The following is an 11,877-nucleotide window of genomic DNA, read 5'->3' on the forward strand; positions in this document are numbered from 1 at the left end:
TGGATGACTCCACTTTAACTGAATTGTTGCCTGGTTGCTGAGTCACAATCTATTAAAATGACCAAAGATTTTTCAAAAAAAGATAAAAAATTGAGAGTCCTCTCCCAACAAGCTTCTAACCAAGTTGCTTTGACAAGGGCTTTCCAATAAAGTCTGGACTTAGCTGGCACTCAGGCAAGTATTTCCAATGAGCAACAGCAGAACTATGACCAGCAAAAGTATTGCCGAGTGTTTTTGCATTTGCCCAGGACTGGCTGTGAGTCAAGTGAAAAGACAGACAAGAATATTCAACATTTTTCCACAAATGGCAGCATGAAATTGCAGATTATATATAGACTTCCCCAGAGCAGGTGCTGCATTCACACACACCAAGCACACTGAGCAACGGGCTGTGTTACCACCTCTCAAGGCTTCCAGAAAATAATTAACCTTCAGCAACAATTCAGGCAAAAATAAGTATGAACTGTGAATATAACTTTCAAGATGAAAATAACCAAAAAATGTCAGTATATCCTCATGTAAGAGAACTCTCAGAACTCTCAATTTATCACATGGATCAATATGAAAAACATGTACTAGAAGTGAGCACAGCAGAGGATGAATGCATTGCCCCTTGGTTTCAAAGGCAAGATCCTGTGCTGAGCAGTGTTTGTCTGTGTGTTTATGAGTTTATTTTTCTAACAATACCTGGGAGATTACAGAAATAACTTCTGTGTTATGTATGCAATGGTCTGAAGTTCAGACAGAATCTGCATAAATATTCATAAAGAAATGGTCTGGGGGAAAACAAGGAAGTTCTGAGACTTCAGAAAATGTGAATAATTTTTGTTGTCAATCAAGTTGCTAACTTTAACTTCTTTGTTGGTCCAGTTTTCATGTTACAAAATACAATACTGACAAATCTGAAGCAAATGTAATTTCATATTAATTACAAAATTAATCCTACACACCAATTTTTTTGCAACTTGAAAAATTCACAAATCTCACTTGAAAAAATAATTTCTAAAAAGAAATTATTTTCTACTTTTTTCTTTTAATTTTCTACTATTACTTTATACTCGTCCTTGTATTTATTTTCTTATAAAACCAAACTTTACTGCAGTTGAACACTTTAATTGAATCTTCACTGGTTTTTCCCAACATTTTTCATACTTTTCTTCAAGAATTTCAAAATCAATTGTTGTTTGTTATGATGTCTGCCCTCAAAAACAAAGATATGGAATTTTTCACAAAGAAAACATTCTGAGGTTTCAGCAGTCAGAGTTTAAATCTGCACTCGAAATACATAGTGGAAGATTGTGGAAGAACATTAATTCAATGTTTTTATGCTAATCTGCAAGAATCAAAAGAAAAACAAATGTTCCCAGAGTATTCTTTGAAATTCTCCAGCTCTTTTTAAATAGAGTCCTTCTTCAAAGTTTTAAGCACAACTGTCACAAGATGCACTGAGCCAGCATTTCTGCTGTTAGCACATGGTCCTGGGGACTTGGAGAGGTTCAAACTCTTGCCTACTCATAACATTTAAACAAAGGGGTCTGCAAAGTGCTTTTATGTTCCACTGGCAAAGCCACGCTGTGCTGAACACCTTGGCAGCCTGTAAGGGCAGAGGTCAGAGAGGATGAAACGACGCTGCTATCAGGAAACCACAGTCCAACTGAAATGCCCTGCTGGAACCCTTTTATGCAAGTAAAAAATGGCAGCTGCCAAGACCTTCTCTGGTTCAAACGTTTGGGCACAAAGAGGGCAGGGACAAACTGCTCCCCTGTGCTCCGGCCTCTGCTCCACTTTGCTCTGCCTCTCACACCCCGCTGGGTTACCAGGCACAGGGCTGGGAGACATTCTGGGGGAACATCTCACAGTGTCCCCTGCTGGAACTGAATCCTTTGGAAGAGCAATTATTGCTGAGAGCAGGGAATCCAGTCCAAATCTCTTGGGTATTTGAGTGCACTAGACTGCTGTGGGTAGTGGTTTCCTCATTTTTAGAAACCCCTCTGTCCCACCTAGAACTATAACCGGCAAAGTCGAATCAACAGGGGGTGTCAGACCAGAAGAGAGAGTTGCTTTTATGGGAAGCAAAACCCAGCAAAATACACCCAGTGTTAAAAACAAAATCCATGACAAACCAGTCTGACACCTACAGAGAGCTGGAATCCTGGCACACAGTTACTGAATGCTCTACTTACAAGAAGTACAGAGTTCTGACTAGAAAAGTAACTTGCTGTGTGGGATGGAACTTAGGGAGGATTTTTCTCTGGCAGGTAAACCACGTCAAGGCAAGATTGCTAGCAAATTTTCTTTTGTCTTGCTTCAAAGTTTGATGTATATATGTCAGTCAGTCTTTAATTTACCTAAGCAGCGCAGTTGGCTAAGTGTGGGAGGCTTTTGCATTCTTAAATACTAGGAGAAAAGGAAACTTTAATAGTGCCGCTGCACAACAATAAAAATAATAATTTAGCATTTCTCTAAGGACATTTAGGGTGGATGCACAACTTGCCATTGTCAAAAGCAAAAAATTAACACTAAGTAACAAAACAAGTTTTCCTATACTTTCCAATTAATGTCAATTTATGAATTTCCAAATAACATGGCCAAACATATTTTATTCCATTATTTATTTACATATCATGGAAAATCATCTCAGCTGCTCAGGTGCTTTAATATAACAATAAAAATCATAACCCCAAAGCCAGCACAATTAGCCAAACAAAATAAAATTACCAGCCAACAACTCTGACCAAACACTCTTATCCCTTCTGACAGCTAAGGAACCTCACTCTATATGCTCTGGGTGTTTTTCAAAAAGCTGGACTCAGCACTTGCTTTTGAAGCCCAGGCTCACCAAGCTCAATTTGAGGGGTGAAGAACATCCCAGACTACAGAGACACTTCTGAGCAGGGAGAAATCAGGGTGAGCATTTGTGGCAATGCAGCTGCAGCCATGCAAGAGGCTGTATCCAAGACCTTGTTTCAAGAAATACACATCTTTTTACCAACCCCTTATATTTCAACCAGCAAATATCACAGAGCGCTGCTGCAACCTGCTCACAGACCATAATTCTACCAATTGATCAGGTTGCCCAAATATTCTGGTGCCTGTTTGAGTGGATTTTTGAGACACATTTCACAACACCTTGACCTTTAGGCAACAAAAAGGAGGTTGGCAGCAATGAAATGCAGCAGGAAACGGTTGCAGGCTCTGAAGTAACTGGTACATGTTTATACACAACCAAGACTGGAAGTGCCATTCATTCATACATTCCCATCTTTAAAACAGGAAACTCAGGTAGCAGCAGCAGCATAATCCTGGTGGCAAGGACTCCAAAAAGAGCTGGAAATTCCTCTTGGGTACCAGGAAAATCTTCAGACTATCCTTTACCTGCTTCTGTCACCACTAACTTCCCTGTAACATTGAGGCCAGCCAGCCTAGATCTACATTAAGCAGCATCTTTCCTGACAGTGTAGATCTACTCAAACAAGAAAATTAAAGAAAAAAATCCACAGCTAGTAATTTGCTCTGTTTAAGAGCCTACAGCAAGCTGGGACCTGGTAGGCACCCCATTTGCCAGCTGTGCAACTGCAGCTATCATTTGTTACTATTCAAATTCTGTGGCAGCTTCTCCAGCCCACCGGTTTCCTCAGTGAGAGCTGAGACTGCTGAGATGCACAGCAGCCTTCCCCAGCAGAGCCTGACAAAGTCAGCCAGATAATACACCTTGCACAGGCAAGGGGCAAACATTTTGGGGAATTAGTGGCTTATTTCTCCATCTGCTCACTTCAATCCCTTGCATGCTTGTGGGCTAAGAACAGCAACATACTGGGACTAGAGCACTGTAGCCACAGATTTGTTCCTGGGATCTCTGAGAAGAAACTTAACTACCAGAGAGCAACAAAAATGCACTCCAAATGAGGACATCTAAGCATAGTCTGCTGCAGAGAACAGTGACTGGTGGGTGGCCACTGATCAAAGATGAGTGCCATAGTTAATGACAAAAGCTAATGAAAAAAGTGAAGGAAACACCAGCAAACTGAGAATCACCTTAACACCACAGTTGCCTGTTCTCCAGCTACACGTGGAACCTTAATCTCCCAATAAATCACTGTGGAGATCGCCCCTACTGGAGAGGACACTTCAAAGCAGGAGCTAAATGTTGTATCAGCACGCACTTCTGCTTGACAAAGAAACGGGCAATTTCCTCCTGCAAAAGACTTTTAGGGTATCTCCAGCCAAAAGAGATGAGGTTTTAAAGAGCAACCTATGCTTCCACAAAGTAAGAGAAGCTATCTCTTATATCAGGAAATAAAAATTAAGGGTGTAAAGAGCGGCTGTTCCAGAGCACAGATAGATAGGATCATTGTCCTTTTCCACACATAAGCCTTCAAAGACTCACACTTTATACTTCCACTGTATAAGAAGGAAAGAAAATCTCTGTGCAGCAGTTTGGATAACCCTCTCTTCTTTTTGGGTAAATCTGGGCACAGCACTTTGGTGGGCTTTCGAACTCTTCCAAAAGATGTGGGAAGGTTTGGGAAAATGTCAGGTTTTTTTATCCAGAGATGACTCAAAAGATTTTCAAAAAAGTCTCCAGCTACAGCGTGTGAGTGTGTGTGCATTCACTGTGCACATAGTTGTTGACTGACCTTCAAGATATAAATGTCAGGTATTTTTAATCACTAAAATAAAAAAGCCAAAAATAATTTTCTGGGTTAAAAATCATTAAGTTTTAATGAAAGGATTATCAGAGCTAGCAAAGTCTCTCTTTCAAGTACTTAAAGGAAAGGACTATTTTGCTATCAGTAAATGGGGGGGAAAAAGTATTTTCAATACTAAATGAGTAAATAATGTTATATAAGAGCATCATTTTTATTTCCTAAGGGCATTTTTAAACTAAAGCTTGGCGTACTGTTGAAGTTCCCCATGAATGCTGCATTCTGGTAATTTCAGACACTAATGTTCAATGGTTTGAAAATTTTTAATGAGAAAGGCCATCTCTGTGGATTGAAGACCTTGAAAAACAGAATTAAACAGAATTAAAAGCTGATGTCTTGTTTAGCATTTGAAAAAGGGACTCTGCCTTCAAACATTAAAAATTTCCCATATAAACTTAATTTCTACTCATTTGGCTGCTGTGCAGTATTGCATACCCATAAGGTGCCCTGCCTAAAACCAAGTAGTACTGTGCAGGCAATGAGGGTTGCTATCCTTTAGGGAACAAAGGATTTGTTAGACCTTTTGGAGACAGAGAAAAATATGCCTTAAATTTCAGACTGAAGGTGAAGCCCTTGACTGCCATCAAATGCATCTTCCCTCATTCACAATCAACAGAACCAGCAATTGGGACTGAAAATCAAGTTTTCATTATTAATTTTCAGGTATTTGCAAGGAATGCTCTTCCTATATTACCAAAACCTACATGATTCCCCCTCTCCCACACAGTAGAAATGCATCATTAGAGAGGTTGAAGAGCGTGGTTAAGTGATAATAAAAGAGCCTTTAAATTTTATCACGTCAGATTTGAGCTGATACCTCAGGGCTAATTGCACACTTCGTATGTTGGCAACAAGCTTATGGGACAGGAGCTGAATGCTCATGCAAGCAATAGTTTCTCCTGCCATTAGCAGTGAAGGTCCCTTGTGAGTTTTAGAGGATCATTGTTAGACTCTGAAGGAAATGGTACCGGCCATGAAAAATCACCAATACTTCTATATGTTCCTAAATACAGTATATATTCTTAAATAGATTTCTAAAAATAAGAGTTTGGTTTTATTTTCAAGCCCCTATTCCTAATAGAACGCTGATGTTGGAATAGCTGTAAATTGAAAGCCCAGAGAGGTCCACATCTGAATGTACTCTGGTCTGAGTCATTTTCATTTCCGTAAAAGACAATTTTAAAACCTTAGAGAGTCATGAAAACAAGAATAACAATTTCTAAATGCACTCATAAAAAGTTATAATAAAAACACGCATTTGAGCAGTTTGTCAGGCTGCCTTGTTACCTATAATCACAGTGACTGAAGTTTCTGTATTTCAAAAGTAAAAATAGCAGTGGCATAATAAGGAAAACCTATTGCAGTTCATTAGTCATGGTACATTAGAGGAAGAGATTCTTTGGCAATGTTATGGCCACTTTAAAATTGGTGCCTTCCCAAAAGAGAAGGTCTTAAGAGATTCATACTTCCCTTGTTTTTCACAGGCTGGGTAAACCACATCTAGAAAAACAGTGAAGGAAGAAGTGCTCGGGAGCTGCAGATCCAGTGCACAGATTCATCATCTTGTTTATTTGTAGTGCCTGACCTACATCTGACTACCCAAACACTTAGAGGAGGGGATAGTTCAAAAACTTGTTCTGCATTTGAAAGATGTTATATAGACCTCTCTGGAGAACAGTAAACAAGCAAGATAGGGTAGGAAAGCAGCAGATTTTTTTTTCCCCCAAACAAAGCAATGTTACATCCTGTAGGAAGCCTTTCCAACTCACACTGACAATTTTATCCCCTAATGAAAACAGGGTCCATGGCTGAAAACTGTTGTGAGTAAAATGATAAACCCTGTGTTCTTATACAACAGAATCTCTTTGCAGTGAAACCAAAACGTGATTAACCTGAGTCTTTGTGGTTTTCCTCAATCAAACCCTCGTGGAAAGAAGTGGGCAAGGGGATATTGTGAGAGTCGGAGGGGACACTTCTCTGATGTGGGCACCAGTTAAATATTGTGTACGTGTCCAGTCATCAAGAGAATACACTGATTACAGTATGTTAACCTGTATAATATTTCTCATAGGTAGCTTTTACTAATTTTACTAAAACATCAACTCAGTTCACAAAAGGTATCTTAAAGAAGGAAGCAAATATTGGGTATTATTAGGACAAAAATAAAAAGCAAACCAGAACCATGATGCAGTGTCATGAATCTACAGTGTGACCCTTTCTTGACTGCTCTAAACACTTCCAGTTGCCCTACTTTAAAAATAATGGAGCAAAAATAGGAAACACACAGAGAAGGAAAGAGATGATAATCAAAAATATGTTATAGCTTCTGTATTGAATATTATTTAATCATCCTGCAAACCAAAAGATTGGGGATATGGCACAGATCTATAAAACCATGAATAAATATTGTAAACAGAATAGGGAATGGCTGTTGAGCATTGCTTCTGATCTGATAGAGGAATTAGCTAGACTACCTTTTACTGACTTCAAAATCAACTATTAAAAATACAAAAGTAATTTATTGCATTCCATTTAAGCATTGCAACTAAATGAAGCATTAAAAATTGAAAGGCTGAATAAACTGAGCTGAAGACCAGTAGTGTAAGTACGTGCCTTTGGACAACAACCAGGTTTTCTTAGTTTTCTTTAACTGATTCGTGACACAAGATAAAGCAAAATAATTCTCACTAAGTTTTAAATTATGAATGATACAGTGAATTATTAATGTTAAAGGTACCTCAGTGTTTACTCTCAGCTTCTACCACTCCTCTGTTTAACTATTCTTAGGTAACACAGGCAGCTCTATTGACAGGAAGAAATAATGAGCTCTTCTCCCACTGTAATTCATAGTACAGAGCTTTCCTACAGACATCCAACCTGGGAGCCTCTGCAGTCTCTCAGGGATTGTACACGATGACCAGCACTAGAAACAAATGTTTCATCCAGAGTCAGTGATTTAATGGCATTGTTCAAGACCTTTACAAGCTCCAGTGAATCACACTGAAGGCAAAGGGAACATCCAAATTAAGGGCCTGGTCTTGCAAACCCCTGGAATCTGTGCTAAAACTACTTGGGCTTGACCCAAGTTTCTCTGGAGGCAACAGGGTGGGTATTTTACAATTCTCCACCTTTGCTCCCAGGTTTACAACTTCCAGCAATGGCTCCCCAGAAAACACCCCAGCCCATGGTCCCTTCCTCCTGCTCTGCTGCAGGGAACAGCTTTCTTTAGTGTGCAAAACCAGCTGGGACCATGCTCAGATTACTGAGTGTCCTTCCTCGTGATGGAGAAATCCCAACCAGAGAAAATGTAAACTGCAAGAATCTTGGGTGGGAGAGAATAGAAGAATTGGGAAGGATGAGAAATTGGGTCTTTTTTAACATGAAAATTTCCATTATCACTAGCAACCATCTCAAGACGAAGCATTTAATTTTGTCTGGTATATAAGCTCTTTTTGATAGTAAACAGTTTATTCAGAAGCAGAGAGCTGAGAAATCATGGATCATGAAGAATCCAGCCTCTTTTCACTAAAGTTAATCAAAGCTGTGGCACTAAAGTTAATGTGAGCAGAATAAAATAAAATCTAGATATTTTTCTGTTCCTCTATTATGCAAATTAACTGTGACATGCACAGCTCTATTGCCTGTTTCAACACCAGCAGGAAACCCAGGTAAGCAAACGCATTTTTCTTCTACAATTTATACTTCAAATTATATGATCACCCCCCAGCATGCTGCACTGCAAACTACTGCAGGCTGACAAAACACAAGATGAGGGTTTCATTGCTTGCAACAAGCATTTCTGGCAAGAAAGTGACTGGCGATGTTTCCAAATAAAAAAAATGCTATCACATTATGGTAAATAGTCATTGGGTTTTCTTCTTGGGCAAAGTTTTAAAATGTCTCCAACACTCAGTAAAACATTTTTATGTATGATATTATGAACTGCAGACAATAACCTACTTCTGAAAGGTTTAGAGACACATTTAAGCTTTTGTAATCAAACACGGAAATGAAATCACCTTGCAGCATTTACAGTCTTGATTAAATGAGACTGCTCTGTACCAGTAGTCACTTAGAACTACATCATAGCCTGTTTTCAGGCTGTCTGAGAAGCTCTACTATCACCACTCAGACTCTGCAGAGAGCACACTCCACTCTTCCTTCAGTCTTCCCTCCGTAGGCAGCTCCAACTGGAAAGGAGAGAACCACTGCAAAAAGTGCCCTCCACTTCCCAGGACTTCCTTGTGTATCACATGGCAGAGGGAAAACAATAGCAGGAGACTAGAGAGGACTCAAACACTTGCACCCTTTTAAAGCTGATCAAAAATCCTCCAAGCTCTTCCTCTCCCTTTTCACAGGTATAAAAAAAAAAAAAAAAAAAAACTGATTTTTAGAAAGAGACGTCAACAAATATTTCTGGTCCAATTTCCCCTTCCTATTTTGTATCAGACAAAACATTTCTCCAGTGTCCTTCATTTTCAGATGATTTTCAGCTGTGTAAGGAAATGCTATTTCTATAACAGCCATATTGTATGTTACATTACATATTTGACAAGCATTGCACTCAGTTGGCTTTACACATTTCAAAGATAAAAGAAACTGGTTGACTACACATCCTTCTTGAGGACAAAATGCCTGCATAAACATAGAACAGGCATGATATTGGCAGTTACCAAAAAAATGTAGAAAAGAATCAACACATGTTACTATACAATGATTTTTTTTCAAGGATTTTCCTTCTACTTTCCACTGGATTTAAGTTTTTGAAGACTTTGGATCTCATAAAGACTGAAGGACGTGGCTGAATACAAAGAAACACTGCTCAGCTGTATGCAACACCACCCAACACAAACTCTCTGCCAGGATGCAGAGAAAAAGGAGGACTTTGATGAATGTGTAGTGCTGCTCTTAAGCATCACAAGTTGACTGGAGATTTTATTTGTAAAATAGGTTTCTGAAAGTCTCAGGAAATTCCACTCAGCCAGTCTGGCTGGTAAAGAAAAGATCACTGGTGGAAGATGGAGAACAAACCTTAGACTGCTACAGATTTGGTTTTGTAATGATGGAATAGACACTGACTATACCATGACTTCTGTATCCACATTATCCACATTTGGAATCTATTTATATTTCTTTCACAAAGCCAGTCCTGGTTCTTTTAACCTCATTACTGCTATGCTCTGCTTCCTCACTAGACACCAACTTGGAAAAAGAGTCAAACAGAAGTGATTCGTATGCACTGACAATAGAGGCAAGTCCTTAAAACTTTTTTGGTTTAGAAGTGGGTGGTTTTTTCCCTAATAGCAACATCTGTAGAATTAAATTTAAGTGTCTATCTGCTTCTGGATATGTCAAAGTACCTCAGAAAGACTTACTCCATAAATTTCACAGTCCTGGCTGCTGAAAGTCAGTAAAGGAAGAAAAGAGCCCATTTATATCCCAGGACCCACTATAATGGCACACAGTATGTTCTTACATCACAGAATCCATGTATCAAGAAAATAAGCAAGTTATAACTTTAAATGATTAGGGAAATTTTCCATGTTCTAAAAAAGGGAAAAAAGAGAACAGGATTTTTCTATTTTATCAAAATGAAGAAATATTGTTGAAATACTCTTATAAATGTCTAGAACATCATCAGCAACGCCTTCCAAATACCATCCATACACAGTTCTATTTTTAATGCTGGACTGTTCTTGAAAGCTGCTAAGAAAAACATTTATTCATAACACATAAAGCTGTATCCTGTCTCTGCATTCCTCTCCATTTGGGAGAGTATCCCAAATGTTGGTAAAATGTTTAGAATTATTTTCAAAATTTTAAAAGAACGTAAGTCCAATCTTTTGATTTTCTTCCAAAACTAACATTGAAGGATCAGATCCTGTAAACTTTATCTCACAAATAATTCATCAGAGTGCAAATAAATCCTTTCCTTGCAAGACAGACTTAATAAATACATACCCTCTAGTAATTAAAGGTTATCCATTCAAACACCACTTTTTATTCTATTATACAATGTTAAAAGGAACTGACATGAATCAGCCCTTTCCCTTAGGAAATCTATTTTCAGGAAAGCAGAAAACTCCTTTCCATAAAATCTGGGTAAATGTATCGTGTATTTACACATTTAACAAAAATTTTATTAGCTCTTAGGAGCAGAATTCCCGAGGATTGAGCATCTTCTTGATGCAGAATACTTGTATCTGGTAATCCACCATTTCCAAACCAGAACACGTACTGTGCTGCATCACAAGTCATCCAAGGTTACCACGGCTTTGTTTTCTCAGATTATGCATCTATTGTCTCTAAGATGAGACTCCATGGAATTGCCTTTCTAAAGTCTGGCACAGATGTAAAATTCTGCAGCGGGTCTTGTAAAAAGTTGTTTTACCTTTAGCACGGACCTTTAATCAGCATAGAGGGCCATGGCACAGGGAGCTGTGCCTGTGTAAAATTGCCAGTTGAGTGTCTCATTTAGGAAAAAGAGTGGGGTTTACTTTCTTTTTCTCTTCAGTCAAATTCATTAAACACTCACATTTTTAATGGCTTCTTTATGTACTCTGGTCTTATGCTGATTCCTGAAAGTTTGCTGCTGTTTTAGTTACTGAACTTATATCATCACAATAATGTAATTTGGGTATTCTGTACTTAGCTATACCCAGAGCAGCTCTGACAATCTGTTTCACTTACTCTGCTCCCCAATTTCCACAAATACCATAAATACTGCTATAAAAATCAGCTCTGCAGTAACTCTCATAAAAGAACATCACACACACCCCCAAAAATAGAACAAGCTCAAGAACTGCAATCTTGTGGCAGAAGAAAATTCCTGATAACTATCAACACTTTTAAGTTTAAAGAAAATTGGACTAATTTTTTTTTCTGACTGTATCATCACAGTCCTGAGGTTACAGTGTGTATTCCCCTGTACTCTGTAGCGATTACACACTTGCATGATGTATCATCATGTAGTGACTATTTGCTTTAGCTCTGTTTCAGGGCTGAGAGAAAACCCTGGGTTGGTGCTGACGTGACACCCCAGCCAAACGGTTACAAGAAGTAATGGGGCAGCAAGCCTGAATGGTCTTTTCACTGCTTTTATTTAAAATGATATTGCTGAGGGATTATTTCCCTCCTGTTCTAACTTGGTACACAATTTTACGTGACACAT

The sequence above is a fragment of the Empidonax traillii genome, unplaced genomic scaffold, assembly GCF_003031625.1.
Source record: "Empidonax traillii isolate 1590-97213 ecotype Southwest subspecies unplaced genomic scaffold, ASM303162v1 scaffold20:size5563877, whole genome shotgun sequence".
NCBI classification, from domain to species: Eukaryota; Metazoa; Chordata; class Aves; order Passeriformes; family Tyrannidae; genus Empidonax; species Empidonax traillii.